The sequence below is a fragment of the Vanellus vanellus genome (genome assembly GCF_965231255.1).
Source record: "Vanellus vanellus genome assembly, chromosome: 1".
In the NCBI taxonomy this organism is placed as follows: domain Eukaryota; kingdom Metazoa; phylum Chordata; class Aves; order Charadriiformes; family Charadriidae; genus Vanellus; species Vanellus vanellus.
This window is the reverse complement of record NC_138905.1, coordinates 101,483,156-101,510,908: the sequence shown is the minus strand read 5'-3', so window position 1 is coordinate 101,510,908 and position 27,753 is coordinate 101,483,156.

Below are 27,753 nucleotides of genomic sequence, written 5' to 3'. Positions count from 1 at the left end.
GTTTCCCAGTTAATTGCTAGTAAAGGCATTTTTATGATTTCCCTAAGGATGATGCAGCTCAAACTAAAAATATTTCATGTTCAAATAGGTAAGTCTAGCTCTAAAGCTGCTGGGACGTGCTTTCCTCAGAGCTAACCTGTCTTCAGAAGGATGTCTGTTCATAACGTAACATGGACTCAAGGGAGGATTCTGGGAGACACTTGAATTACACATTTTAGGAAAAATAACGTGAATAGCAAAGAAGATAATTGAAAAGGTAACCAGATACGTGCCTCAGGGAAGGCAAACACATACAGAAGTAAGTTAATTTACTGAAAGGTCAGAAGAGAGTCAGACTTTTGCTCTCCTTGTGCACAAGGAGAGCAGGTACTGGGAGAAACATACAATGCCAAGCAAATAATTTGCATTATAACTGCCAGAAAGAATTGGCAACTTGTACAAAAATGGCTGCAAAGGGAGCACAGGGGGCAAAGGGGAGATGTGAGTTAGTGAATGAAGCATCACTTTGAACTGAGGAGGTAGAGAATATATGCTAGTTTGCCAATGCTTGTTAAGCTATTCTGAACGCATTGTTTCCCTCCCATCCTTCAATTTCCCTACTTGTAAAATGTAGCACAATTATTATCCGTGCAATCACAAAATAATAATGATGGCATGGCTGGGGAGCTTCATGCTGTGGAGCACTTGGATTTCTGCCAGCAAATAAAAAAGCTAAACATTGTTACTCTTGAAGGAATATCTCTAGACATCTTAAATTTCCACTCTAAAGGCAGAGGGAAAAAAAAAGAAGAAAGTCTGTTGAAAAATATGAATGCCAGTGACTTCCCTTTTAATGCTGCATAATTAGTGTTCCTTGTCTCTAAGATCCTTGCATACCCCAACACCACAAAGTCAGTGTGCTTTCACTGCAGCACCAGATGTTGGTTTTATGCAGACCCTCCCTAGGAAGAAGGGAGTTTCTGAGCCCTATCCCCATGGCAGAGCAGGTGCAGCTTGAAAACTAGTTTGAGATCCCTGCTTCAGCCCATGCTTTTCATAAACTGGCAAGGCTATAGCCACAACCCAAGTTCACTCAGCCAACTGCTTTCTGACAAATGGCCTCTTCAGGACAACCAGCAGCTGCTACTGCTTAGCGTTTCGGGGCTGCGCTAATCAATATGGCAACTGGAATTGGCCACAGGGTCAGAAAGCTGTAGCCTGTTCTCCAGATTCCCCAGCAGTGGTCAGGATATGATGGAAAATTGTATCTTACTTATTTTCTGAAACCATTTCAGACTCCTGTAACTTAGAGGTTGTTTACTAAATTGCCTATTCATTCAGAAGAGAGAACACTCGGTTTAGCATGATTAGGGAAAAGGTCTGACACTACATGTTTTTACTATGTGTCATGGTTTGGCCTCAGCCAGCAACAAAGAACCACGCAGCCACTCGCAGTGCCTGCCACCGGGGCTGGAGTAGCCGCAGTGCCTGCTGGTCTGGCTTTCCCCTCTTTCCCCTGAGGGTCCTGCATAGTACTGAGCAGTGTTTGGTAGATACTGGCCAGGGCCCAACACAGTGCCATAAGTTGTGCCTCTCTGGAATAGCCACAGCATTTTCCTTTCAAATATTCTATTACTTTATCAGGGTCCTGTAGTTGTTCAAGGGTGAAGTCCCAAACTATTGGAGGTGAGAAGTTCTCTAGATACCTGCCCATGTTCTCCCACATCCCATGCCACCCCTGACTATCTGACCTTGGGACAGATTGCTGAGTGGTAGTCTTAAACAGCTGTTTTACCCTAAACAAGACTTGGAAAACATTCAGGAGACATAGCAATAGGAACACGCTGGTTTGAGCATCCCAAGGATATTCAAAATTCTCAAGAGGTGTCATACCCGGCCCAAAGGAGAAAAGGGAGGCAAAAGAGCTGGGGAAAGTGTCTCCCCCTGTTTCTCCCATAGATTGGGTGTGATTATTGATAACTTCTCAGAGACGGTAACCAAGGCATGGACAGGACAGCAATACTGCATAGAAACCCCAACAAAACCACTTGAATAGTGATGTTACCATATCATAAGCTGATATTGCACAGGACAGCAAAATGATAGTCCTGATCCCTCTCCCTGAGATAACAAACAGCATCACAGGGAGTACAGACAGCATATAAGAATTTACATAACACAGCCATGTAAACAAACGAAGCAACATTGTAACCGGCGACTATTTAACTAATTGGAGAAATGCATATAAGAAATCCGTTTTAACAAGCTCTGGTCAGATCTGTCGTTATTACAACCCTTCGTGCCCCACGTTGGGCGCCACAAGGACTGTCGTGGTTTGGCCTCAGCCAGCAACAGAGAACCACGCAGCCGCTCGCTCGACTCCCACAGCCGTGGGAAAAATCAGCAGAAAAGGGCAAGAACTCGTGGGTTGAAATATTATAATTTAACGGAACAGACAAAGGGAAGAAGAAAGAAAAACAATAACACCGGTAAAGGAATATAAGAACGCGATAACAGTACCGCCGCGAAGAGCACCGACCGGATCCGCACCACCACAGCCCGCCCCCGAGTGGCGACTGACTCCCCCTCCCCGGCTAGCTCCTTTTATAGCGGGGCATGGGGCACGTGGTATAGAATACTTGCCTCCCCCGCCGGCTCCTTCGGGAAATTAACCCCATCCTTGCCGGAACCAGGACACTATGAGATCCTAAATATCAAATGATATTCTATAGTTTAGGAATACCTTACACAGTGACAACACATCTGCGACAGCTCCAGTCAGTCCTCCTTAATAATTTTTCTATGTCTAATCACTTTTGGTACAATCATACAAACTTCCCCTACCAGCTCTTCTGATCTCAGAAGCATCCCTCACATACGTAGGGCCCAGAAATCCTGCATCTTCGTATCGACTAGAATGGGTGACTTTCTTGACATTACTGTGCACTACAGGCCATCTAAAACCAAGGGAATCAGAGGTATTGCCTACTTCACCTTATGATCCTGGTAAGTAATGACCAAGGCTTTTTGATTTTCACACTTCCAAAAGTTTTCTTGCTGAGGTATGAAACCAGAATAGTGGATTTAAACTTTCTGTTTGAATAATGGATCTCCCTGATTTGCTATACTCCTTTTGTGAATAGCTCACAGAATTGAGGAATCCATAAATAACGGATTTAAAAATTAAGAAATTCTAAAACACACACCCACAGTATCTGGATTAGCTTTATTAGAAGAGCGCAGCAAATAATCTTTCCCAAGGTCATTGCTACAAATTAAACTTGCAATTTGTTAGAATGATTAAACTCCCCAAGGGAAGAACATGAATCTCTGCAGTATACTGAACATCCATGTTAGCTCATTTCACACTGCATATTTTCATTAGCTGGCACTGTGGAATGTGCGCTCTGTCTCCATATGCTCCAATTTTCAAACTGTCTGCAGATTTATGCAACTTTGGCAGGTGAGTGATTCAGACTCAAATTTGGCAAGTCTTTCCCCTGATGTGACATCTTGCTGTCAATACTTCTTCATTGCTTTTGCCAGCAGACTTCCCTCTGGGGCCAGCAGGAGACCACCCTGCTGTTGCATAACACTGTGGGATGCGATTTTTACCTTAAATTGTACAGCAGCCAGTTTATGCATAGGTGAGAACAGAATCATAGAATCATAGAATGGTTTAGGTTGGAAAGGACCTTGAAGATCATCGAGTTCCAACCCCCCTGCCATAGGCAGGGACACCTCCCAGTAGAAAAGGTTGCCCAAGGCCACATCCAGCCTGGCCTTGAACACCTCCAGGGATGGGGCCTCAACAACCTCTCTGGGCAACCTGTTCCAGTGCCTTACCACCCTCAAAGTGAAAAACTTCTTCCTAATGTTTAATCTGAACCTGCCCTCTTCCAGTTTAAAGCCATTCCCCCTCGTCCTATCACTACATGACCTAGTAAAAAGTCCTTCCCCAGCTCTCCTGTAGGTCCCCTTTAGGTACTGGAAGGCCTCAATAAGATCTCCCCAGAGCTTTCTCTTCTCCAGGCTGAACAGCCCCAACTCTTTCAGCCTCTCCTCATAGGAGAGGTGCTCCAGCCCTCGGATCATCTTCGTGGCTCTCCTCTGGACATGCTCACTCCAGCAGGTCCATGTCCTTCTTATGTTGGGGACTCCAGAGCTGGACGCAGTATTGCAGGTGGGGTCTCACGAGAGTGGAGTAGAGGGGCAGAATCACCTCCCTTGACCTTCTGGCCACACTTCATTTGATGCAGCCCAGGATATGGTTGGCCTTCTGGGCTGCGATCGCACATTGCTGGCTCACGTTGATTTTCTTGTCAATCAGCACCCCTAGGTCCTTCTCCTCAGGGCTGCTCTCCAGCCATTCCTTGCGGAGCCTGTATTTGTGCTTGGGATTGCCCCGACCCAGATGTAAGACCTCGCACTTGGCCTTGTTGAACTTCGTGAGGTTGGCTTGGGCCCACCTCTGCAGCCTGTCCAGGTCCCTCTGGGTGGCATCCCTCCCCTCCAGCGTGTGTACCTTGCAAAAGAGCTTGGTATCATCGGCAAACTTGCTGAGGGTGCACTCGACCCCACTGTCCATGTTGCCAACAAAGATGTTGAACAGTACAGGTCCCAGTACCGACCCCTGAGGAACGCCACTCATCACTGCTCTCCACTTGGACATCGAGCCGTTGACCGTAACTCTTTGAGTGCAACCATCCAGCCAGTTCTTTATCCGCCGAGTGGTCCATTTGTCAAATCCATGTCTCTTCAATTTAGACACCAGGATATCGTGTGGGACAGCGTCAAACGCTTTGCACAAGTCCAAGTAGATGACATCAGTTGGTCTTCCCTTATCCACTGCCACTGTAACCCCTTCATAGAAGGCCACCAAATTTGTCAGGCATGACCTGCCCTTGGTGAAGCCATGCTGGCTGTCACCAATCACCTCCTTGTTTTCTATGTGCCTCAGCAAAGTCGCCAGGAGGATCTGCTTCATGATCTTGCCAGGCACAGAGGTGGGACTGGCTGGCCTGTAGTTCCCTGGGTCTTCCTTGTTTCCCTTTTTGAAAATAGGGGTTATGTTTCCCCTTTTCCAGTTGGCAGGAACCTCACCAGACCGCCACAACTTCTCAAATATGAATGCTAGTGGCTTAGCGACTTCATCTGCCAGTTCCCTCAGGACCCGCGGATGTATCTCGTCAGGTCCCACGGACTTGTGCACCTTCAGATTCCTCAGGTGGTCTCACGCTCGATCTTCATCTACAGTGGGCGGTTCTCCATTTTCCCACTGCAGTTATTATTACATTCATCTTTGTGCTGACCTTTAAGTTTCTCTTGTTGCAGTATGCACACTCTTTGTGCTCGCTGAGCTTTCCTTTTAAACGAAGAAGTGAAACCTCATGATAGAAGTTGCCCATGTATGTCAGCTTTTGTGAAAAGAAAACATAACATTTACTTTTTGTATTGAAGCAATGCACTTGGGAAATGGCCATCACATTCTTTAAATATGAAATTCCTTTTGCCCAAAATTGCTGTTGCTGCTCTCTAACACATACTCATTTTCTTATGGGGTTTCTTTACAGTTCCTGCTAGAAGGATAACTGAACTGTGCTTGGGGGAAAATAAAACACCACACCAACAAAAACAACACACCAAACAAACCAACAAGGAGTAGCAAATGCTGCTTAATAAGAAAAACAGCTGATCAACTAAAATGGTATAGAAGAACTTTTTCTTCTAAGCCTGAAAAGAATGTAAAAGAATTAAAAGAGCAGGCAATAACAAATGTTTTGTGATCTCATTTTTATGAATCAAAATTATGATGGACAAAGTACATTTGAGGGAAAAAAGAAGGAGAACAATACAGATGCCAGGTCAAAGTATCTTTCACTTTAAAATTGGTAATCCAGACCAAAACTAGGTAGTTACATTTAGTTTTAAGCTACTTCACAGAATAATACTCCATTTAACAGACAGGAATGACCAAGCTTGATTAGCCTGTGGGTCAATCAGGGAAGAGGCATCTCAGCAGGCAGTCAACAGAATATGTAAGAGGCTTCACCAGCAGGGACCACGCAGAAAGGCCAGCACTGATGCATGGATTGGTCACTGTCAGGAGTTAACCATGGTTCCAGGGCTGAAAGCCACTCAATAGAGCCTGGCCAATTATTGGGCAATGAAACTTCTTTCTTGGAAATTTGACTACAGCAAAAACGTTGCCCATTTCTACTTCCCTTTAAACTCACATATTTTTGCAAAGGGGAAGTAAAAAATCTTGCCAGCACTACCTTTCACACCAGATGTACCTCACTAGCTTGCAAGATGAAATGAATTTTTGAAAACCCATCCATTTGTGAGTTATGAGTGAAATGGTTGGAACTCATTTATGTTTTGTTGTTTTTTGTTGGCTGGGGGCAGATGGGGAGATACGTCATATTTTATCACTTCAACGACGAGCATCTTTGATCCATTCCTGTGTAATACAGTTTTCCAGTAAAGTAGGACTGTATGGCACAGGATGCAGGAGTAGTTGCACAAGAAAATCTAGGAACATATTGGCAGTCTTAGAAAGCAACGCTGCATTAGAAGAGTCTGGTACTAAAGGAAAAAAAAAAAAAAAAGCGTTTCCAAAACCTCATAGTATAACATGGGTTTTCAGAACTTCTGAGGGGAAGAGCCTGGCACATCTCTTTCTCAGTAGCACTGATGTTTCCTCACCTGAGCACCAGGGGAGCAGCCTCCAGGACATGGCGCTTACTCCCTGCAAGGTTCTCTCTTCAATTCTCCTACTTCCTCTGCTAAAATCAGGCGAAAGCTGCATCAATCTAACCACCAATTCCATATGTAACTGATGCCACAGCTTCTCTTCACATGTAATGTGGATGCCCTCAACCATCCTGAAGCTAAAGGAAGGGGAGGGAACTTGTACTTTCCCAGGGTCTTCCAGTATTCAGCTACAGCAATTTGCAGCACAGGACAGTGGTTGGCAGCACGTGCTTTCCATTACTTCACCGAATGTTTTTATGCTGAGGCAGGGATTCTTGTTCCTCCAAGCCCTTCACTGCTGACATTAGTTGATGTCAATATTCATCGTGTGCACCATATATAACCTTCTCAATGCAATTCTCCAATTGTTATTTGGACAGGAAAAAGGAGAGGAAAAAAACAGAAAAGGTGGCAGAAAAGCAACTAAGAGAACAGAAGAATCTGGCTGCCACCTTATTAATGCCTCCTTCAAATAGCCAAACGCATGTCTCAATAAATCTCATCCATTCTGGAGTACAGTATTTTTCAGCCTTATTATTTCCAATATTTTGCCTGTCATTTCAGAATGGTTTCTCAGAAATAAAAGCTTGTCCTTGAGAAGCAAGAAAAGTTACTATATTTTCAGTCTGAATCACCTCATAATATAAGCACTGAAATGCTAGGAATAATGTAAACTCTACGGTAAAATACAGTGACATAGTATGCCTAGAAATACCTCAGCTTAATAGGTGTTGTGCCATTAACAGTGGATTTTATGGATGCTAGTAGATGTAAATCTGTCAGGTAGACAAGGATTTACAGTAATATCCCCTGCAGCGGACGATTTTCATCACATTTAGGACTGTCAGGCAACTAGTGTGTTTTCTTCAGTCCCTTTAGGCATGAAGGCCCCTTCATTTTATTTAAAGTCTGGTACTTTCACCTTCAAGGCATTCTGCACTGACGAACGAAGTTCTCCAATGCCCTGTCCCTTTTTATAGGTATAACCCAGAGCTCAGGTGGCTTTGTACGTTCATGCCACTCCTTCCCAGACAAGAGCGTTATTGTATGTGTTGGACATTACACAGGCAAGAACCAAATCCATGGCATATGCACTTACAAGGTTAAAGCAAGGTTTGCAGTGCAGTGTCTGCATGTTCCCAGGAAGTAGAATGAACGAGCTCTCCTTTTCTCCCAGGCATCCCCCAGGGGGACCGCGGTGGGCTGAGGGGGATGAAACCCCTTTCAGCAGCTAAGAAATGAGCCTGGGAAGTACGTATCCACCCGGGACACACCACTGGCCGTGAGGATGATACAGGAAACAAGCACTGAAGAGACAGTACACACTTTCAAAGTGCAAATAATAAAACATCCGTGCCTTATATCCATTACTGTTTCCTTTAATAAATAAATAAATAAATAAATAATGAACAGAATTTTCAAACAAGGCTTGAGAAAATATTTCATACAAATTTAAGGCTTGCATGAAACGAACGTTATGAATTTGAGTTAGACACAAGGGTGAAGTTAAACAAGTAAAAGACTAAACCGAACCCAGTAGCGTGACTAAGCACACATGGGGCCACAGGCCAAGGCATGCTATGCAACACTGCAGGCGGCCTGCGGGGTTGGCTGCTTGCTTTTATTTAGCTACATATTTTCTCTTACCTTTCCTCAATGCTCAAAGATTCGTTTCAGGCTTCTGTGGGTGTGCTGCCGACACGAGAGAAGGGGCTTTGGTGTTAGGGACAAGAGAGGGTTTGCAGAAACGCGGGGTAGGGGCACAGGTGCCCAGGTGCTGGCAGGGGGAGCACGACATAGTGGGGCGGCCCCTGTGAGGAGCGGCCTGGGCTGCCCTGAGCCGGACACAGCTGGTTCCAGCCAGCTCCAACCACAGGGCACGGCTGAGCCCCGCAGCCAGGGTGGTGGTACTGTTACAACTAGGAACTAAGAGTCTGGTGAATATTTAAAGGTGTAATTAGAACCCCTTGTGATTCAATGCCCTGAGTAAGAACAGACAGTGAAGAATACCACCTCGTGCCAAGTCAGCCAATTGCAAAAGCTTCTATCTATCTCCCCAATCCACACAAAAGGTTCCTCTACTGTGAGCCCAAACCAGCCATAGTGGTCAAAAAACATGGCAAACAGAATGTCCCAGAGTTCACTCCTGTGCGACCACAAGACACCACTAGGGATTACCCCAAGTCCCTCCATGAAGCCCCTAACGGACTTAATGCACATGTGCAAGGGTGATATAAATATTACTATGAGTTCTGGGAAGTGTAATGAATATAGAAATGAGTTCTGAGAGATGTAATGACTATGCGTATTCCGTATAGATATAAGTGAATACATAAGTGATATACTGTGAATCTTGTATTCGACAGACATGTTGGGTGGCGAGATCCCCCATGTCCCCAGTGCCAAATAACAAATGCCTGCTTCTTAAGACTACGTTGGTGTTAAGAGGTTCATATCCGATTTTGGTGACAGCACCTCAGTGAGACTGACCAAAAAGCCCCCCGCGATGGTGTAAGGCCCAGAGGAGCTGGGCAAGGGTGACATGCTGGGGCCACTCATGAGGTAAGGCAGGCTGCCACTGACCACAGCTGCTGCGAAGAAGCTTTTACCTTAACAAAGTGGGCCAGGATGGGGGTGGGGTGGGGAGAGAATAGCCGACTTGGCCCAACACAGAGTATAAAATTTAGATAACCAGCAAAAGTATTTTGAACAGAGCAAGGGGCTTGAGCTGGCCTCAAACCCACACGTGCCTCCCCAGAGCCTGGGGTGTGCCATGTCCTGATGACGAGCATATCACAGGGGCTGGTAATGGGAATCACATTAGTGTTGTGACTGAACGTTGTCTTTCAATCGCTGTATTTTGCTAAGGGTAACTACTTACATTTGTGTGGTGTTATGCAATACATTTTGTAACACTCTGCTAAATCAGAAGTCCCATGTAACATCAAACTGTCTTCAAATAAGTAAATTCAATATGAAACTTGACATATTATATGTGGAATAAATAAAGGGAGCTGGTCAGGGAGTATTGCACTCTGGGAAAGCATACTTAAGAAAAGGCAAAATACTGCCCAGCAGTGAGGGGAAAAAATTTCTGTGAGGAACAAGCCCTGCAAGCACCAAGGAGAGAGAACACAGAGGGGAGGAGACGCTCCAGTGCCTGGGCACAGATGTCCCTGTAGTCCCTGGAGACACCCTGCTGGAGCACTGCAGCCATGGAGGACCCCACATGGCAGCAGGTGGATGTGCCCTGACAGAGCTGTGGAGAGCTCACGCCAGAGCACGGGGCAGAGAGGAGCTGTTACGGACTGACTGCAGCCCCCATTCTCCATCCCCTGCTCTGTAGAGAGGTCTGGAATGAAGGCATGAAGTTGAGCCTTGAAAGAAGGAACGGAGGGGGATGTGGTTTACATTTGTCTTTGTTTCTCACCATCCAAATCTATTTTTAATTGGCAATACAACAAATTAATCTTCCCCAAGTTGAGCCTGGTTTGCCCGTGACATGCTACTTTGTAAGTGATCTCCCTATCTGTATCTCAACACACAAGCTTTTTAATCTTATTTTCTTTCCCTGTCCTGTTGAGGAAGGGGAATGAGAAAGCAGTTGGAATGAGAAAGTCAGGTTGGGCACCTGTCAGCTAGCCACAGTCAACCCACCCCAAAGGGTTTCAGCCAAGTCTGCAATAAAGACAATTCCTTAAATGTTTCCTTACAATATACGGGTCTCCAAAGTCAGTATGGGAAAAAAACAAACAAACAAACAAACAAAAAACAAACAAAAAAAAAACCACAACCCAACACTTAAAGAAAAAAAGAAAAGAAAAAAAGAAAAGAAAGACACTAAGTAGTTGCATTTCTGAGGACAATGATCGGCTTCATACCTTAACATTCATTCTGTCCCTTTCTTCAGGCACTGGCCCATGCCTGCCATGCAGCGGGTCTTCATCACAGCCAGAAACAGAGCTAGCTGGGACCCTACCATTTTAAGCTTGGTTTTATGGGAGCAGAAATTAATGAAAAAGACAAAAACACTATTGAAAGGTTTAATTCCTTCTGTTATGGCACACCTTTTACCCAAGTATCCATATAAACACATCAGAATTTTGGAAGCTTTCTCATGCATGGTGAGAAATGCTTTTCCTGGGATGAAAGTTTCACAGGAATCAAACTACAATAACAAAGCATACCCTAGTTTTAATTATATCTCACTGTTTCTGCTCTCTTAACTGTCATCAGGGCTTCAAAAGCACAATTATATGATACAACATAGGCAACCTAACTATTCGGTACTCGCAGTGCATATTCCAAAAGATGAAGACCTCTGGCAATCACTGCTAAACACAGAGTCTAAATGTGCTAATAACTGAGGTGAAATATCTTTGTACCACAATACTCCAAATGCAGGAAATCTTGAGCCAACAAACTCCTCAAAAGCTGAGCAATTATAGGCTTAAATCTACTTCTGATCAAGAACTTCAGAAGCACCTGATATCCGAAAGGAAGCCTGCCATGTACTTCCTGCAGAGAACCCCTTATCTTCTTCAATTCTAATTAATCTTTCAAGCTGCTTCATTTCCAGCTGGGGAAAAAAAAAAAAACAACAACAACAACAAAAAAAAACCAGCAGCAAAATACCTGCATCTTACAGGCTTATTCACAAAACAGCATTTTTCCCAAACCAGTCAGCATCATTTTGGCACAAAAGCCCATAAATTATTCCCTCGCAACACATCCTAAATAATGCTTACCAATTACCAGTGAAACATATAGTACATTCTATTGCATCCTGTGCTACTGAAACTAATAACTATGCAATTTCCATGTTACAACTATCTGCAAGATAAAACCGAATACATGAAAGCAGTGGCAATTAAAGTAAATTAAAATACTTTGCAGTTTTACTTTTCACCACACACTCTAATGTGCATTCCATTTAAAGGTTTTTTTCACTATTAAAGTTTCACCATTTAAAATTCTGTTTTGACCACAGCCTGTCAGGCACCTCCTGGCACCTTCACACTGTGTTTCAATGGTATAAAGCTCGGACTTATAGATTGCAAGACCAGAAGAGTTCATTAAAATCTTTAGTCTTATTTTCTGCACAAGATGGCTGAATTTAAAGACAACAAATGACGACAGCTCTGCTGCATCCCTAGATGGGTAGCTAAAGTAGTTAATTACATTTACAATTGAAAATCTGTTCTTTATTTTGATTTTTTCTAACTGTCCTAATTGCATGGCTAGAATCCTATAACACCTTTGTCATCCAACAGGCCTCCAGAGAAGGCCAGCTTCTTTTTATAGCCTCACCAACTTTGTTTCCTCTTCCTTCCCTGAAAATAGTTCTATGAAAATGTTTACAACGGCAAATGGATCTCTCTGTCTCCTTCACTGTTGAAGGTAGAGCAGCTCAGGAAGCTTTAGTTCCCTTTCCACTGTTTTGCACGTTTACTTTGTTCCAGGTATAGAGAATAACAATTATTCAATCAATACTTTGTCAAATACATTCACAAGTACACACACACACACACACAAAAATTAGATTGATTCCCTAACCCTGACTGCCTCCTATCTGTATTTAAAAACCTGTTTGGATAAATAGTTTGTGATTCCTGTTGCAACTTGGGAGGAATTAGCAAATAAAAATTTCCTCATTTTTCTTGCTTCAGGAACACAATTCCAAATGCAGCATCAGATGTCTTAGAAAATAACTGTATAGCGTTTATTTGGGATTTCCTAGAGTAGTGGGATTAATTACAAAAGGAAGACATTTTTGACCCATGCTTATACAGCAGAGACAATTGGGGTCACTTACCCAAATCAATGAAAAAAATATATGACTACTCAAAAACAATCACACAAACATGTATATGCCATAACCGTTATTCACATTCTATGTCCATTCTCCAACAATTTTCCTGGGATGCTCTTTAAAGCCTCCTGAGATTGAATATTTTTGCAATTTGGGCCATTTTATTGCTAGGAGAAGGACACACAAAAAAATGAGTAAGACTATCCAGTAACTAAAAACTTTTCTTGGAGCTTTTTGAAATAAAATCACATCAGGAATAAAGCAAAGATAGGACACTTCAACTGTAAAGGAGACTGATTCAAAGGGCTTTAGAGAAAATGTCTGAAGATAGAATAACAGTAATATTCTCCACACAGTGCCAGAAATCCACACTGAGCTTTGCTTTCCATAACAGCATCACTGAAATCAGCAGGTCCATCCATCCATAATTAAGGTGCAGATCCAAGATTAAGCCACAGTGAGATGAACAGCAAGACAGCATTTTCTGAACTATACGTATATATATTTTTAATTTTTTCCACATTTATGAAAATTAATATACAAACTAATTTGAAATATGTGCACTACATGTTCTGCTCACAATTCATCTCCACACATCTGTGATGTTTTATATGACCCTGCATAATGTGTATGTGTGGAATTCCCTCAACTCTATATATTTATTTGCAGAAGCTGTTCCTGTATTTATTGATGTCAAGTAACAATTTCCTGAACTGCAGCATACTCAAATTACTTTCTTTATTGGTCTGAAAAACTCCTATAGATGTAGGGGAAAGAAAGCGGGGGCAAGGACATCATAAGAAAAAAAAAAACCTTTCTACACCTCTAAATTAACTGCTCATAGAAATAAAGGTTGTTGCTCTGTTAAATCTGTACTTTTCAGAGAAACTTCTCTTAAGGAATTGTCTTCTGTGATTATATCCCCTGGAGCATAAATTACAGAATAAATACAGGGTAGCTGCTGGGATTTAGCATCATTTGCTGTGATGACTGGGTGGCTCAGTCCATTGGAAAACTACAGTAACATGTCGCCCTGCATACTGCCCTTCAGGAATTGCAATTTCACAGTTTGATTCCCAGCACTGCCTTGCAGGGCTGCTACCGTAATGAGTTTCTGGGTCTTCACACACCATGTGAAAGACTCTCTTTGCTGTAGTTTCCCAATAGGGAATGCAGAAAACACTAGCGGAAAAGGTAGTTAAGGCAAAGCATATCAACACGGGGAGGACAGGAGAAAGCGCTCTGAACACTTTACCAGAAGCAAATGTGGACTTGTCTTTTTTTCTGCTGCACTGTCATTGACTTTTTCTCTTCTGCGTTATTATTTCAGAGCACTGACACCGTTGCTCTTACACAGCTGAAGTGCAGGGATCACTTGGAGAAATGGGGAATGTTGTATTTTTTATTTTTGCATGGGTCATGAGTACCGTGACTCTATGCACTGGGAAGAAAGAACCAGGAATAAGTGAACCAGGAAACGTCAGCTGAAGAAAAAAAAACAATTTCACGCACACAAGATTTACAATAACTTTGTTATAAAACCATTCATATTTCTTTTCAGTGCACTCCAAACACTATTCCTGTAAGTGTCTTTTGGTCAGAGAAAGAAACTTCATACTTGGTACAACCTCTTGCATTACCTGCTCGTCTTTTACATGTTACATAACTGAGTTTGCGGACGTTAGCGACACCTTAATAAAGCAGGGCTGTAAACCTCACTCACCTTTCCCAATGGCTACTAAAAATCTCAACAGCGTTTGTCCAGGACAACTACATTTTTATGTAGCCAGCAGTAAGAATATAGCTGTATGTTTGGCTTCAAATCTTTTTACTTTCCAGAAAAAAAAAAAAGAAAAATTAACCTATGGATGAACATATAAAAGAGGGTGCGTGGCCATTTCATTCTTAAACTTTGAGATCTGCTCTAAGCTGCTGTTTCAAAAGCTCTTTCATTATTTGAAAAAAAATTAAATCCCCTTTTAGGGCTTGTCTACAAATGACAGCTGACGAGCATGAGCAATTCAGTACAGTTAAAATGTAAAGGTGGATCCACAAAAGGATGAGTGCAGTTACAGCATGCAAAACTGCCTGCAAAAGATTCCTCACTCACAGGAAAGGCAGAATATTAGTATAAGGCTTGTTATAATCATATCTCTGGTAGAGATTATTATAGCAGAGCACTGGAACTGTTTTTATAAGTTAAACAGGTAGGAGAGAGGAGGATCACACTCCTTCCAGAAATAACAATACTAGTAGAAAACACATACATAGATCCAGATTAAGATCGCAAACCAGAACACTTTTCCTGGGGAATGTTTTTGGAAATTGAATTAAAACAAAACAAAACAAAACCCCAAAAACTTCAAAAAAGACCATGGTCAAAGAATCCCTTTCACAATTACCAGTCTTTTAGAGAGTAAAATGGCATAAACCAAATATCATATGTGAAAAATTTCTTCCTAATATCTCTTCTAAATCTCCCCTTTTCCAGTTTGAAGCCATTACCTGTCATCCTATCGCTACGTGCCCTTGTAAAAAGTCCCACTCCAGCCTTCTTGTAGGTGCCCTTCAGACACCAGACAGCTGCTATAAGGTCTCCCCAGAGTCTTCTCTTCTCCAGGTTGAACAACCAGAACTCTTTCAGCCTGTCTGAACAGGAGAGGTGCTCCAGCCCTCTGATCATCTTCGTGGCCCTCCTCTTGTCCTGTCAGTGTACAGCAGGCTGGCTCTGTCTCCCCCACACTCTCCCAGCAGGCAGCTGCAGGCAACAATAAGGGCTCCCTCTCCCCAGTCTTTCCTTCTCCAGCCAGATCAAGCCCAGCTCTCACTGTCTCTCCTTGTACAACTTCTGTGCTCCAGCCCTGACCAGCACAGTGGCCCAACACTGGGCTCCGTGCAGTACCTCAGTGGGTCTTGTACTGGAAAGTCCCAGATTGGGCACAGTGCTCCACGTGTTCTCACCAGTGCCATACAGAGGGGAACATCACAGGCTGCTGGCTCTACTCCTGTGACTAGCCTTTGCAGAAAGTCACACTTTCCCTTGCTGAGCCCCAGGAGGCTTCTGCCAGCCCATTCCAGCTTTTTCAGGCTGCTCTGAAAGGCTGTGCTGCCATCCCGCATGTCAAACAATCCCCTAGTTCAGTATTGTATGTGTATTTGCTGAGTAAACTCTATCTCATCATCCAGATTGCAAGTAAAGAGATTAACAGTATTAGCATCGGTATTGACCCTTTAGAGAGACCACTCATACCCAGCAACTATTTCAATGTCGTGTGACAGATCACCACCCTTTCAGCCACATTTCACCCCCTTCGCTATCCACTTGTCCAGCCCATACTTCGCCAATGTAGCTACAATGGTACTATGAGAGATCATCTCATTTCATTGCAGGACGTACTAGGGGCAAACATGATTTGCCTTAAGTAAATCTGCACTGGCTGTTTCTAGTTGCCTTCTCATTCTTCATGCACCTGGAAATGACTTCCAAGATTTGCTCCATAATCTTCCCAGTGCCTGAAGAGAAGGTGACCAGCCTGTAGCTCCCCAGATCCTCCTTCTTCTTGCCCTTCCTGACAACATGTTTGCTTTCCTCCAGCAAACCCCCAATCACCATGACCTTCCCAAGATAATAAACAGCACCCTTGCAGTGACATTGGCCAGCTCCCTCAGCAACCCTAAATACATTCTTTTTGTTCCCAGTGACTTGTGTATGTCCAATATTCTCCCCATAGGTATCACTGTTAGAACAGTAGATAGCACCAGATAGCTCCAGAGAAAGAGCGCTCTGCAATGTGAGCTAATCTTCCACCACTGGCCATTCTGGAAAACAACTGAGCTGTCCTGGAAGTGAAGTGTGGCCGTCTTTCTTTAAATTGCTCTTCAATTTGTTCAAATTGATAGAGCAGGGCAGGTAAATGGAGACAATGCAGAATGGATTAAATTGTTCGCTTAGCCAGAAAAGCAGTCACATTTATTTCTCCCTGAATTTGTCATGAAGAAGATCCAGAGGACTTGAAGCCAACATTGCCACTTGAGAAACAATGGTGTGCCAAAATAAAGGCATGAAGGTCGCCCTAAGGAGCATATCAGGGTCTTGTTCAAAACCTGGATTTCCATTGCTCTGCTTCTTCAAAGGATCATCTCTGTCCCACTCCAACCTCCAACAAGAGCAACAGATTTGGGATTGAAAATGGTGGGAACAGCACTGGGGTGGGGGCAAAGATAGGGAAGAAAATGATGAAAATAGAGCTGTCCTCCCACTACACACAGGTAACAAACACCCTGCCAGCTTCTCCAACTATAATGTCATATAAACAGCATTCTGAACTAACTTCAGACCTTTTTAATTTCTGATTTCAAATTAAACCTCCTCTAAATGCCCACCCACTTCAAGAAAGATAATTAATTCCCTGAAGTTATATTTGAAGAGACATGACAGCCATCCCCTTAAAGATAGGTAATAAGTGTGCTGTTCAATATAGGAGACTAGGGGAAAACAAACAGTAGTGATGTTAAAGCCTATTTTGTGGCTACTTTGTGTCATCCAAGGTGAACAAAGCAGCTAAGAATGAAATTGTCCCATCAGCTTCAACAGCTGTTAAGGGATCACCATATTTTGTTTTCTTTTAATATCACTCCTGACTGTCTCAGTGTCTCTGTAATTCACAATTCTATTCACAGTAAATTTATTTTTACCAATTTCTCTAACTTCACAGGGAAGACTTCTGATTTTCTTCAGCCCAAATCCCAGAACTAGACAGAAATTTTGGTAACGATGGTATTACAAAAGGCCAAATGAGGAAATCTCCAGGCATCTGGACATCTTCAGCGCATCCCTTGCATTTGAAGGACATGCCATTTGCCAAACCAGTCTGGACATCAATCTTGAGCATGAGAAACCCTGCCTGCCTAATTCTGGGCATCACATAACTCACACTCTTGCAGTTCACTATTCTTTAATTTTTCACATCTGATCTGGATTTTGCTACTCTAGAACAATTAAATCACCTCATCAAATATTCAAAGGATCACTAAGTCATCAGTCTACAGTAGGAGCCAAAACTGCATTTACTTTCTTTTCTTTTATCTCTCGGACCTTAATTGCCATATTGACAAAAAGAAACAGTTGTTTACCTTCTAAAGTCTCAGGAGTGCCTGCCAAATTAATCCTTTTAAGCAGTGTTTCTTCAGCTCCAGAAACAACTAAGTAGCATGCAAAGCAGCAAGATACTCCCTTAAGAGGCAGTAAACATACAGACTGCTTCAAAATTAACCTTGGCTATTATAACTTGTCAAAGGTTTGTTCTTTCCTATTTCACAGAGTCCAGAGGTGGGTGGTTTCTTAAAGCAGTCAGGAGACTTTGAAACTCTTATTCAAAAGAGTTTTGTTACCTAGATATGTGCAGTGGCCAAAACACACACAGGAGTGGTGGTGGAGCAGTGTTATCTAAAGAATGAGTTCACAGAAGCTTAAAGCACAAGAGAGCAAAATTATTTGGAATGAGACTCCTGGCAAACATGCAAATGACCTGCATGTCGCAAAGCCAAGCAATGCTCTAAAGGCTATGAAGTAGTGTACAATACTAATAAAGTCTGTGACACTATGTCCTAAAGTCAGTACTGTACATTTTCGAGCATAATTATTTTTCCTCCCCCAGACCGACTTGTCACCAACTCTGTTGGTAATTTTGAAAGAGTTGGAATTTTGTATGTAAACTGACTCTTGTCTTAGAACTGAAACATTAAAAAAAAAAAAAAAAGCATCATTTCCTCTTAGATGGCACTTACACTTCAGCTGCAAAGGAAATGAAATTTGCTGCAAAAAATGAGGACAAGTGATTCATGTTTCAGTACCAAACTGGGAGGATGTTGATGGGCTTCGGTTACGATCAGCAATAAGACGGAAGTACCCTGAATGATTTGCAACTGTTCTCCTCACATTGGCCCCCACCTGCTCTGCGGTAACCCCAGGTTCCCTTGAGACAATCTTTCCCATTGTGTCTTCAGCAGGAAATACACCCAAAATAGTTCTGCCAGAACTGAAGCAGCTGGTTAATGGAAGGAAGTTTAAATCAAGAAGCAGCTGCATGTTTAGATGCAATTCAGCATATGGGATGTAATACAGCCACTTTCTTTCTATCTATCTCAAAGCCTTACCTTTTTTTAAGGATCTCATCAGAGCCTTTATATTGTCCCCTACTGCCACCTCTAAATGTCACTGACTCCCAGTTGTTCTCCCCAGCATTATTTCAGTCTAGGAAATATAAGAGCTTGTTTGGAATAAGGAGGCTGTAACCAAGGCAAAAGGAAAACAAATTTGAGAGGAAATACGTGAGAAAGGAGGTTCTTGGTACTACCTAAGTTCTGAGCAAGATCAATGGGAATAAAAGGGTGCCAGACTGATATCTTAACCCAAGCACCACAAGATCTTACATGGTTGCAGCCAACACAACAGAATTTCTGCTCAATTCCAGTAATATTGTTGCATTTACTGTTACCAGTACCAGGTTTATGACATAGCCATAACATTGTTTTAGGCCTACCAGGAGCACTTGTAGCAGAAGTGAAATCAGGAGTGCAAAAGGACACTTTTTGTCAGTGCCCTGCTTTGTTTAGACATATATAGTAAGGCCCAAAGGATGCTATCGAATGGCTAGAAGGCAGCCTTCTCAACCCAATATTTGAAAGCTTCTTAAAATATAGAAGAAGATGCAACACTGAACTCACAAAAGGAGTCTCATATTCTTCTCACAACAAAAATGTAAGCAACTTCTTACCTACATATCTCTTCAGGCAAGTAATAGTACAGAAGTTTTTACTGTTTAGCACAGAGTGACAAAGAACAGGGTTCTTTTCATTTTGCCAATTCATTATGTCACTCCTCAAGGTTATTAAAAGAAAAATGAGCTGTTTTGGAAAAACAATTTAGGATAGCATTTCACTTCAGATCCGCTCTTCAGCCATTAATAGGTCATTCCATTATGAAAAATTGTGACATTTTTACCCCATTACTCAAGACTGATCTTCACTTGAGGGACAATCTATCTGTTGGCAAACAGTAGCACTGGTCCCATTAGTTCTACTTTGGATAGACCAGTGTTTATGAGGAGATTGTCTAACTGTATTAATATGAAAATATCAGCAGTAGCCAAAAGCCCATGTGCTTCAAATATTGTTAACAGCAAATAGTTTGAACATCGGACAGTAATGAAGGGAAAAAATTCTAAAACTCTTCAGTGAGGACAAGCACCAGAGGGACGGCACAATTCCCCCCCCGGAATGTTACTATTTTCTGTCTTTATGGACTTCTGCAACTTTAGAGGGCACACATCTATTTGCATTCTAACCCAGCAAGCAATAGGCTAAAAATAGTGTTGAAAATTCACTCTGTAGATACTGAACAGTGCTCTAGGAACTTTATATTTAAGCCTACTTTTTTTCTAGCAATTACAGGCAATGTCACAGGAAAAAAAAAAAAGGCACCAAACCAAACACCTAAGGCTTATCAATCTTTGCAGAGGAGGTGTTTCCTTTTGCAAGAGAAACCATGTGACTTTCATACATATTAATGCACAAGCATGCTTGTGCATGTTCACTTCAGATTCTTGGTAGCCTTCCTGCCTTGATGTCTCTCCCTTCACCAGCACTGGAAACAAAAGAACATACACAAAGTGGAACTGCATTTGCCTTCCAGACACTGTCAGAGAAGATTGTTCTTCAGCATTTCTAGAGTCCCAGGCACCACAACTTTTAAATTTGATTCCTTGTACAACAACCACTGCTCTGCATAGTCCACTATGCTAACTATGCATTGAGAAGTCTGTTTTAGATAAGCATTGAGAAATCTACAGACCTTAGTGCAAGGAATAAACCAAGAGAAGATAAGATCAGATTGGCAAAAGACTGCCAATACTGGAAAGTCTACCAGGAAGCAAGATGGGCATGGAAGCTAGTGACACCAGTCAGAACTGAGGACTGCTCTGAGAGGGGGGTCTTCAGGTGACTGGTGCTCAGTAGAAATATTTATATTTTAATGTACAGGGCAAATGGTAGCTAGAGCACACTGTGGCGTAGCAGTTTTGGCTAAGCTCCCTGACAGAAACCAGAAATAACTTCCTCATTCGTTCATTTTTTCTTTTCAATGCATCCCACTGATCCCTGAAAATACGGCTGGTCTCCTCACCAGTTGGCAACACAGGAGTGTTTTCTGAGGAGATCAAGATCCATGTCACAACAGGACATTCACATTTCCCATCACACATAGAGAGAAACACAGCACTAAAGAAATATCAGCACAGCTCTGTGGTAAAGTTGCTGCTGTTGAAAGTGTGGAGCATAGAGAGGGTCAGTTTCTTTCACCAACAGTTTTTGTTTCTAATTATTGAGAGGGAGAAAAACACAGGTTTGCGAAAAGCCTTTAAGGAAAGGTTTCCACTCAGCTTTTCAAAAAGAAACCTTCTGGTTGGAGGCTTTGAGCAATGCAGAGGATCCCTGACAAGTCCCCAGGCTGTGGGAGGGTGGCCCGCTATGCAGAGCTTTCGTGGAATTTGTCTGCCAAACCTGGGCTACCCAAGTGCTAGCTTGATAAAATATATGACTCCCACCAGAAAACATGTTTAGACCCTAGTTTCCACACACCCTAGCTACTGCTGTCTTTCTTACAAGAAAACAAAAGCAAGAAAACTCTCAACTCGGGAGACAGCAGCAGCAAAGTGCAGCTTTTGTTTCCCTGGATTGTGCTTCCAGGGAACCTGAGGAGGACAACCTCCCACCATTACCATGGAAGAAGCTGACAAGGCAAGTAGCTCTCATGTTCTCTGAGTTTCAGAGCAGAACATAGGAAGTACCTTATCTCACAGAAAGAAAAAAGTATTTTATATCACTTATGGAACCCTTTCAAAAGGTCCATTAGAAGCAGAACTAACAAACAAAACCAGAAAACCTGCCCATCATTATGGTACCAGCTACACAAATTCACTCTGTGGATACTGAACAGTGCTCTAGGAACTTTACATTTAAGCCTACTTTTTATATATCTACAGTTTGCATTGCATTGAACTGAAAGAGCAACAGCCCCATCGCACCAGCTAGAAGATCCTATGATGGTATCTGTAAAAGCCGTAAAGATCATAAACGCCCTGAATGAGAACTGTTCAAAATTGTGTTTTGCGCAATTACCTGTACAGGGGAAGTTTTGTTTGACCGCCTGGATGCTACACTACAGGCATTTAACAAGCTGCTCTGCAAATGCTTTGGAATGCATGCCTCAGGCACCCAAGGCGCTTGACCAGCCCACTTATTCTTCCATCCATAGTCTGTTATTCTGCCCCACCACACTGCCATATCACCATAATTCTACCTTTGGCTGTGCTTCCAAATAACAACTCCTGCACGAGACTCATTCTGTACCCAGCTACATCAAAGAAGCCATCCACTTTACATTTCCAGCTCAACAGTTAAGTTCACTTTCAGCATCCTGGCATCCTTTCCCTCTGCCTTCTCATCATAAAGTGTTAGAAAAAACAACGAAAAACCCCACCCAAACAACTAAAAACCAAACAAAAACCCCAGTCTCAAACAACAACCACAGGCCCTCAAAATGCCTTTTCCCATTTCCTGATCCATTGAGTGTGCTGCTTTTACCCTCTTCTTTTCAGAAAAGAAAGCAACCATTTGTGAGCACATTGTTAGATCTATTGTCTCCTAAACAATCAAGTCTCTCATAGCAGACAGTGTTCCTTTGGGAAAGTTTGTTGTTAAATGTCATTCTAACAGCAGTGCAACTTTTCATTCAAAAATACTGCCCTTCTCTGAGATTTGACACATATTCTGATTTCAGCGACCCTCTAAGTCGAGTCATCATACCAGCACTGAAATGTTTTTCTTTTCTGTCTCTTGACTATAAATATTGTTGTAGTTACTTTTATTTAACTACATTATTAAACCTGATTGCAAACTGACTGAAATAATAATAATAAAAGCATTCTTAAGAAAAAGCTATATTAGCTAATCAGCAAACTTTATACTGGGGGTCTTCTCTACTGGGAAGGTTGGTTCAGGTAAATCAAAGTGGAGAGTGACATACCACTGTACCCTTTCCCAACCTGACCAAGTTACCACATTAGTATCTCTTCTGAGTGGTACTAGCTTTCTGCTAAGCAGTTGATACTGGTAAAATCTTCAGGATTAGTTAGACTGCTAGCACCAATGCTCATCAGTCTTTCTTGCTTTGGTGTTTCCCTCTGTAGCAGCTGAATCCATACATCTCAGCTGAACCCTTAAAGCTCCGGGCAGCAAACCCACCAAGTATGTCAAGTTGCCAGTGCTAGCGCAAAGTATTAACATAGTGCCACAAGGGTCATTCTTACAGTGAAAAAGAGAACTGTGGTAGAAAAAGACTTCTTTGGGCTTTTTCTTCCATGCTGGTTATTTTTTAACCTACTTGCTACTGACACTAAATAGAAATCTTAGCTCTCTCTGAGAAGAACAATGATGTCTGTACCAGTGTTCTGAGTTGTACCATAAAGAGCACAACAATAGATGTCTACAACACATGGGAGATGTCAACAATACATGAAATATCATGCCTCTGTTTTCTGCATGCTCCAAAGTTACACCTCTAGGATTTTTGTCACCAACAGTGACAGGCAGCCAATTCATTTCCCTTCATCTCCACTTGGATTTGTACTACACTATTTTCACCAAAGTCTTGCCTACCTTTGGTAACAGCAGGGCAAAAGCATGCAAAGAGAATAAACAACTTGTGTCTCCTTGAATCTCTTGAAAAAGATGGGTCGAAGGTATGTGAAACCCAAAGAGTATGGTAAGGAGGGAGTCAAGCCCAACAGATCCAATCTCATGAAGACTGACTTCAGGTTTTGCCTGTGTGCTATAAGCTATTTCCAGAATCAGGAAGGAGGGCATGTGGCCATGAAGGCAAATTAGAAATTTCCCCACAAATGAAACACTAATACGAGAGAGGAGGTGTTCTACAAATTAACAGCTGCATAACTGATTTCCTAACATGAGTCCCATCAAAATGTGCAAACTTGTGGGTTTGTAACTGTTGATACCAAAATCAGCAGGCTAAGAGACCACACACAAGAGCACTTTTTTAGAGTGGCACATCATAGTTCCCTGATATTGACTGAAGCAATTAAAATCTTCATTAAGCTATAGGCACACAGCTAACCCTGCAAATTTGACACAACTGATTTAGAAGACTTGCAGATATTTGGCAAATCATGCTGTTTGATTTGTAATAACCTGATGATCTGTAGAAAGGCAGATGTGCACCATGCAAAGATTTTGCTTTGAACCTGTCTCGCTAGAAACTGTTGCCATACAAACTAATTAATGTAAAATGAAATGTCATTTATTGTGGTCTTTTATTCCTCTGACCACACAGTTCACAAGTTACTTTTAAAGCGGTCCCCTATCAGAAACATACTCTGCCTACTTTTTGATCAGAAGAGATTTAAAAAAAAAAGAAATAAAAAGGGTGGGGAAGCTAAGGAATTACTTTTCTTTTTAAAAGCAGAATGGCAGCTGTATAAGCATTTCCAACAACAGTTCTTCTGCAAAACAGAATAAAAAAGAGCAAAGCTATAAACACTCAAACAGTATGTATAGCATTAATGTTTCCCTCTGTCCTTTTAAAGATTTATTGTCTTTGAAGATACAGCCTCTCAACAGGTCACCACAGTAATGCTGCATAATGCTGACAACCCAGCCAAGGCTCACAGGAGAAATAAATAATAAGAGTAAGTTCCTGGAACAGAGTTGACATGAACTGAGTTTCCCTTGACTTTACATTTGCTCCACCTGAGTCCTTATTTCTTCGCCTGGAAGTAGTGGGATGTTGGAACACATTGTGGGATCTGTTAACTCACTGACCTGTGGCCAGTGCAATAGGTATAATATATCCCCTTGGTCCATTTATTATGCAATCCATGAGCTTGCTGCTTCAAACATTCCCACATACTACACATTCCACTAGACAATTAAGAACAAAGTACTATTGCATTACACCTCTTTTTAAGAGGATATTCTTAATTGTGATCTTTATATTTTGATTTATTAAAATTGTTGGAATTCAGACAGCTTGTAATATCAATATGAAATCACTTTCTGCTGAAAGCACATGGCGAAGGTGGCAACAATGGAACAGGTAAGAGGACCAATTGTCAGTAGGGCATTGCTTCTTCCACTTACAATATGATTAAGGAAGTGATATTTGCATTCCCTGTTCCAAAATGTTCCAAAATCCAAACCAGATCTCCAGGGGGATTAAAGTGTGTTATTGGTGCTTCAATACCCATTTATTTTTGTCCTAAAAATATTCAAGGCATCTGGGTAGGAATTGGAAAAAGAAGCAAAAAGGCACGCGTGACTGAAAGACAGAAATACTAACCTAGCCTACATCCCACATGGGACTTCCAGGCAAGGTGTTTGCTCCCCCAGGGTTTTTTCCTACATGTGTTTCTGAAAAGTTAGACAAAAAATCAGAATGCAATAACACCTTCCTAACAGAATAAAAATATTAGCTACTTCCCAATACCTTCCCCCTGCTTCATTGTGGCGCACAGAATACCAGAATAGGATTGATTTTCTGGCTAAAGGTATCTCCTCAGTTTTTTCTCAGGTCTGCCACAGACTTTCTCTTTGACCTAGAAGAAGATATACTTAGTAGGACAAATCACCTGCTGTGTGCTCCAGTTCCTCAAGAAACGGAAAGAAAAAAAGGGGGGAGGAGGCAGGGGGAGAGAAAGATCACACACCTACGATATGAAGGAAATCTGAAGCTCAATCAAATAATATTTTCTTTATAAGACATTCTGGAAATCTCTGGAATAAAAAATCTTTAATGTAAGCAAAACTCCAGATGAACAGTTGTTTAGGCAGGTGTTAAAATCAATAGCATCTCCACAGTACCCTTTGGAAAAAAGTACACTACACAGATAAAGGAGAAAACAGTAGTATAACAGCTTGTGAGGGAACTGTGGGAAGTGGGAAATAAATATTAAAGTAGCTAGCACAATTGGCTCAAAATCTTCCTTTCCTCTTTCGTCCCCAGAGGTCTCAAGGGGTTCATCATTGCTTTGACAGATGTGTCTTCTTCCAGGAAGTAAACAGAATGGTAACAGGCCCTGTTACACTCTGTTCAACTTATAGCACGCAAGTGCAATGATATATTACAAACAACGTAAGGAAAGGTTTTGGTCAGCACGTGCTGGTTCATAGGCGAGAGCAGGTGGGGTACCCGGGCTGTGGAGGACCAGCCTTCTCGAACCAGCCTCTTGAAGAGGGGAAGGGCAGAACACCACCCTAAAAATGAGTTGAATGTCTTATTTAAGAAAGGAAAGCTTCAGATGAACCTACCCTGGCTTTGCAATGTTTATCAAAGCCTTAACTGGCCTGCTGCAACTTCATTTAGGAAAGAATAAGTGATGCATACTCTGCCTTTTTGCTAACGGGGGGGGGAACAAACTAACAAAAAAAACCCAAGCAAAGAATCACCAGTAAAGTGGGATGATTAAAGGAAGCAGCAATGAGGACAAAAAATTTCCTCGGATACAACCTTGCTTACAACAGCCTACCCATATTTTTGAAAAGGTTATCCCCAGTTTATCTAACCTTCACTTAAGAATAAGAAATTTCACGTTTATTAAAAGCAAAAAGCCTACATGCAAAAAGTTAACATACAGTAACTATTGCCATTCTAGCTTACCTCAGTGGCAATCAGTTCATGTAGCCATGTCCTTAAATACATTACATTATTATTATCACCATCCAAGGTAGCACAGCATTGCAAAATTTCTTTGACTGTAATTAAACAGATCATTTCCTTTTATTTAATACTGAAAAGCAATAAGATGTTATTAGCAGGTGGAAGTTTTAATGCCAGTTTATTAGTAGCACTGACTTGGTGCCTGCTGATAGTTACCGTGAAGGCCAAAAGGTTAACAAGAGTTGGCTGGGATCAAGCATCTTGCCAGGTGTTTTCCTTGTGGTTGATGGAATAAAGCCAATTGAAATTATCACTAGCAACTCTTCGTTTCAACATGGAAACATCGATTAAATGGGAAAAAAAAAATCATTTTTCTTGTCTGTTGCTGCAACAACTGTCACATAATTTGTAATAATTAGAGCCAGTAGCAGCCAGCTTTTCTCTTTGACTTCAACAGCTTCTTCACAAAGTAGCAGTGCAAAGAAAGTGCAGCACTTTAAAATAATAATGATCTGTTCAATAAAATAAAGTTTCACAGCTTTCTGAATTTTATAAGCAATATTTAAGGCACAGAACAGGTGCTAAACATTTTCCAGAAGACTTTTAATTACCTAATTCATATCTGTAAAGAGTTGTAATAAAATAACAAAAATATGATTAAATATGAGGCAGGCAGCATGGATAATAAAAGAAACGCACACTGTTGTTTTGGACCGAATACACAGATATTCGGTCCAAAACAAAGCAGATGGCAAACCAATCACGTAAGCATCCATTTTATCTTGCAGATCCTGTGGTTCTCTGATAACTTTTATTTACTTTGGGTATTTCAGCACATCTGTAAAATTAGGCAGATCAAAGACAGAGGTGACAGATTCATGTTCCACAAAGTCATTGTCAGAGGGAAAAAACCCCAAAGTTATCATATGCACAGCAGTGCCCTTAAAACCACATCCATTAAAAGCAAGTAAATAGTATTACCCGAGTATCCAGGTTATTCCCTTGTACTTCCTCCTATTTAGGACTATACCCTAACCAGAGAGTTCACCACAGCATGACTCCAGTATTTTAGGGATTTCGTTTTGAAGATGTATGTGTATATACATATATATGTGCATGTGGGCATGCACATATCTATGTACGCACAGCATACACACACAGATACACATTTTCATCAGTCTTCAGCCCCACAGCCTTTTGCCATGAAGATGGGTTAGTACAAGAAAAAGGTATAATTATGATATGTTTTGATGGGTTATACCTTCAGCTCATTTTTTAATGGGGTCCCAAAAGCCACAGTGACATTCTCTCTATACTGATACCAAAAGCAGCTTTGACGAAGTCAGGGTTTTACACCCTAATAGCTAACTCTGAACAGAAAGAATAACCATTGTGGGCAGGGAGAACAGGGGGATTTCTGTGCAAAGAAAACATTTGAAAACTATTTTCCAGATGAATTCTGCTCCCCAGGGCAGGG